We start from the raw sequence: 5,367 nt of genomic DNA on the forward strand, positions 1-5,367 counted from the left end.
GCAGCATTCTATACCAGCCGGAATTTCTGACTTGAAGGGCAGACCAATGTGGAGTGTGTTACAATAGTCTAAAAAAAAGGTAAAGGTTCCCTTGCTCGAAAGCCAGTCGAGTCCAACTCTAGGGTTGCGGTGCTCATCTCCGTTTCAAAGCCGAAGAGCCAGCGCTGTCCAAAGACATTTCCGTGGTCATGTGGCCGGCATGACTAAACACCAAGGCGCACGGAACGCTGTTACCTTCCCACCGAAGTGGTACCTATTTATCTACTTTCAGTTTCTTGCTTTCGAACTGCTAGGTTGGCAGGAGCTGGAACTAGAGACGGGAGCTCACTCCGTCATGCGGCACACTGGGGTCTCAAACTGCTGAACTACCGACCTTCCACAGCCTGCAGTTCAGCGTCTTAACCACTTGAGCCACCGCAGCTCAATAGTCTAGCCGCATGGTTATTCTGGCACCGAGTCAACCAAAAACGAGGGGGGAAACTAGTAGAAAACCACCCAGAAAAAGCATTACAATGCACTATATGAATGAACCAATTCAAAACAGCATGAAGCGGAAAGGAATATTATTGAATAGGATTTAGAACTTACCTCTTCTCTAACCAGTCCCGCAAAAACCAGCAAGTCAGTCCTGACCTCTTCTCTAACCAGATGCAAAAGTCTACATCCGGGTGCTCACTGAAGGTAAGTTATAAATAATGTTCAACAATATTTCATTCAGCTTCATGCTGGGGGGGGCGCGTGGGGAAGGGGGCTCCCTTGGTTGCTTGCAGCTGGTGCTGCGGCAACTGGCTGGCTTCCCCTGTGCCTTCCTGCTGTGCTGTCCCCCTTTTGGAAAGCTAGTTCCCCGACGGGAGCGTAGGGCGCTGTTGTTTATTGTGTGGCTTTCTTGCATGCTGTGCCTGCTGCATGAGACTGGCTGGCTGGTTAGAGAGGGAGAGAGAGGGGGAGTAAAAGGAGGGACAGACATATTCATTCACCCTTTGTGGGAGGGGATCTCCTTAGTTGGCACTGCCAGGCCGTTTTCAGCCGATGAATTTGATTATTCACATCTGCTCATCCACTTTTAACTCTCCTGTCTGCCTGTCTCTCAGCCTCCCTCCCAACCCATGTCTGCTGTTCGCTATCCCCCTTCCGTTTCTAAACCCCTCTCCCCACACATTTCCATGTCCTTCAGCATCATTACTGCTGGCTCATTGACATTCTCCTGCTGGCTCATTGACATTCTCCTGCTGGCTCATTGACATTCTCCTGCTGGCTCATTGACATTCTCCTGCTGGCTCATTGACATTCTCCTGCTGGCTCATTGACATTCTCCTGCTGGCTCATTGACATTCTCCTGCTGGCTCATTGACATTCTCCTGCTGGCTCATTGACATTCTCCTGCTGGCTCATTGACATTCTCCTGCTGGCTCATTGACATTCTCCTGCTGGCTCATTGACATTCTCCTGCTGGCTCATTGACATTCTCCTGCTGGCTCATTGACATTCTCCTGCTGGCTCATTGACATTCTCCTGCTGGCTCATTGACATTCTCCTGCTGGCTCATTGACATTCTCCTGCTGGCTCATTGACATTCTCCTGCTGGCTCATTGACATTCTCCTGCTGGCTCATTGACATTCTCCTGCTGGCTCATTGACATTCTCCTGCTGGCTCATTGACATTCTCCTGCTGGCTCATTGACATTCTCCTGCTGGCTGACCTTCCACAGCCTGCAGTTCAGCGTCTTAACCACTTGAGCCACCGCAGCTCAAGTTAGGTAGGCATTAATAGAGAAACACTTTCCACACTTCAAGCATCTATACGGTTTCTCCCCTGCATGAATCCTTTGATGTGCAGTGAGACTATTATTCTGGGAGAAGCACTTTCCACACTCAAAGCATTTATATGGATTGTATACCCTGTGTGAACGATTTCATGTCTAATTAGGACACTATGGTGGGAGAAGTACATTTGCCAGTCCAAGCATTTATATGGTTATTCCCATGTTAATCTTTTGATGTGCAGTTAGGCTGAAATTGTGGGAGAAGCACTTTCCACAATCCATGCATTTATATGGTTTCTCCCATGTGAATCCTTTGATGTTTAGTTAGGTCACCATTCCAGGAGAAGCACATTGCATATTCCAAGCATTTATATGGTTTCTCCCCTGTGTGAACTTTTTGATGTGAAATTAGGTTACCGTTCTGGGAGAAGCACTTTCCACACTCCAAGCATCTATATGGTTTTCCCCCTGTGTGAATCCTTTGATGTCTTCTTAGGTCACTACTCTGAGAAGCACTTTCCACATTCCAAGCAGTTACATGGTCTTTGCCCTTTGTGAACTGTTTGATGTGCAATTAGGTTTTTATTCTGGGAGAAGCACATTCCACACTCCAAGCATTTATATGGTTTCTCCTCAGTATGAATCTTTTGATGTGAACTTAAGTTGCCATTCTGGGAGAAGCACTTTCCACACTCCAAGCATTTATATGGTTTCCCCCCTGTGTGAACCTTTTTTAAAATATATATATTTATTAGGTTTTCAGGTTATAAACAATAACATGATAGCTTATAGATAATAACATCATCAAAAAGTCATAAGAACATAAGAACATAAGAGATGCCAATGTTGGATCAGGCCAAAGGCCCATCCAGTCCAACACTCTGTATCACACAGTGGCCAGAAATACCAGTGCCATCAGGAGGTCCACCAGAAGGGCCAGGATATCAGAAGCCCTCCCACTGTCGATAGTTCAACCAAAAAAATTACTATTTTACAGCAATTAGCTCAATTAAACAATTTTCTAATATACCCAAATTCATTCCATTAGTCAATAGCTGAGTGTTAATCCCTACATATGGCATTCCTTAACTTTCCTATCACTATCTACTTTAATGCCAAGTTTCAGGCATCTTAAACCATCCATTACTCAGGAATCAGCTAAATATTCTCATTATCTCTAGTGCTATAATACAAATAATCCAACAAGCTATGAGTTATTTCTAAATTAATCCTACATGTTTTGGAACTTTATTTCATTTTTTATAAATAATTTTCCGCTTCCAAAAATAACTTTGCAAATTTACAATTCATCCCCTTTGTATCTTACTTCTTATTATTTTACAATTAACATACCCTAATTTATTTCTCACCCTTACATCATGCATCATTATAGCTTTTAACCAACTTTCCAGAGCCCAATTCTGCTAACTAAACATGTTTCCACATTTTATGATCATTCATACTTACACATATTCCTAATTATTATTCATAAGTTGATTATATTTATGTTCACCCTTCCTTCACCCACCCCCATAAACCTTTAACAAGCTTTCCATAGTCAGATTCTTCCATTTGATCAGATATCTGCCAAAACGTATTAAATAATCTTTCTATAGATCTTCATTCTCCTTCTGAATACCTGTAACCTTTTTTCCTTGTAGCACCATGTCTCTATGTTTCCGTTCCTTGAAGGTGTGGTAAATTTTCTCCAGTTTATTTCCATTAATTTTCAGTAGATCCCATTCCATTTTTATAATGTCCCCTTTAAATTTCCATTTACGCAGTCTTTCTTTTCTGTTTTTCCAACCATTTTCACTTTTGCAGTATTTTTTTCCTTGCACTTTTTTTGTATTCCCATCCTTAGTTTTCTCACATTTATTGCCTTCTTTCTCTGTGCTTGTGTTGGTGGGGATGAAGGGGGCAAAACCTCACCATAGTCATTTCTTTGCAGACATCCCTGGCTTTCCTCTATGCTCTGAATAGCTTGTTCCGGTTCCTCCTTATTTACTATTTCAGTTTGTAAGTTATTAACTTTATCCAATAAGCTTGCACAAGCCTCTTCTATTCCTTTTTGAATTGCATCCCTCAGTATTTTTTAAATTGTTCTATCGATAGGTCTTCTATCAAAGTGTCTTCGTCTATCTCCTCTCCCTCCTCTCCTGCATTTGACGCCATTTTAGTTGTTCCGTTACACTTAATCGCTGATAATTCCACTCTACAAAGTCATTAGTTTCTTAAATTCATTCAATAGCCTCCCCCGAGAACATCACCAAAATTCCCCTGTAGAAAAGTAAACTTACAGAAACAGTTCATCTTCTTCAGCATATTTTCTGGCCGCTGTATTTATCCAATCCAAACCGTGCAGCTCAGGGTAATTTCACTTCCATTTTCCTTTTCTCGTTAATTCTAGTCACTCACAATCAGCTGTCCTTATATTTCTTCTCTTCTGTTGCTGTTTTCTTTTCAAACCATTCTTGTTTTATTTAAATGGGTTGGCTGCAGCTAACTGGAACATGGTGGCCATGTTCCATCCCGTGTGCCGCTCCAGCTTCGGGGCAATAATTGGACACTCCCCCCGTCTTGCCAGAACAGGAGGGACAAAAAACAGAAGCCCCCTGCTCCAGATCTCTCTCCGGGAGATATGGTGGAGCTTGCCCGGAGCCCGGGAGACTCCAAATAGAGCGGCTGGGAATCGGGCGGCGCAGAACTCGCAAAAACACCGCCCGTCGCCGCACCGTGTCGACCGGACGTCCCCCTGTGTGAACCTTTTGATGTGAAGTTAGGTGGACATTCTGGGAGAACACCTTTCCACATTCTAAGCATTTATATGGTTTCTCCCCTGTGTGAACCTTTTGATGTGAAGTTAGGTGGACATTCTGGGAGAACACCTTTCCACATTCTAAGCATTTATATGGTTTCTCCCCTGTGTGAACCTTTTGATGTGAAGTTAGGCTGCCATTCTGGGAGAAGCTCTTTCCACACTCCACACATTTATACGGTTTCTCCCGTGTGTGAAGTTTTTGATGTGCAATTAGGTTGCTGTTGTGGGAGAAGCACTTTCCACACTCCAAGCACTGATATGGTTTCTCCCCTGTGTGAACCTTTTGATGTGAAGTTAGGTTGCCATTGTAGGAGAAGCACTTTCCACACTCCAAGCATTGATATGGTTTCTCCCCTGTGTGAACATTTTGATCTGACGTTAGGCTGCCATTCCGGGAGAAGCACTTTCCACACTCCCAGCACTTATATGGTTTCTCCCTTGTGTGAACCCTCTGATGTGTAGTTAGGTTGCTATTCTGGGAGAAGCACTTTCCACATTCCAAGCATTTATATGGTTTATTCCCTGGGTGAATCCTTAGATGTGCAATTGAATAAGCACAATGGAGGAACAATTGGGGCACAATTGAAAAGGCACAATGGAGGAACAATGGATAAGTCACAATGGAGGAACAATGGATAAGTCACAGTGGAGCAGCAATTGAAAAGGCACAATGGAGGAACAATGGATATGTCACAATGGGGGCACAATGGGAAAGGCACAATGGAAAAACAATGGAAAAGTCACAATGGAGCAAGAGTGGACAAGGCAAAATAAAGGAACAAT

General features: G+C 43.3%; 1 pseudogene; it reads right to left on the reverse strand.

Annotated features, from left to right (window-relative positions):
• Positions 1 to 2,049: 2,049 nt before the first annotated feature.
• Positions 2,050 to 5,117, reverse strand: LOC107122190 (annotated as a pseudogene).
• Positions 5,118 to 5,367: the final 250 nt, after the last annotated feature.

The sequence above is a fragment of the Gekko japonicus genome, unplaced genomic scaffold, assembly GCF_001447785.1.
Source record: "Gekko japonicus isolate JY-2015 unplaced genomic scaffold, Gekko_japonicus_V1.1 scaffold8490, whole genome shotgun sequence".
Taxonomy (NCBI): domain Eukaryota; kingdom Metazoa; phylum Chordata; class Lepidosauria; order Squamata; family Gekkonidae; genus Gekko; species Gekko japonicus.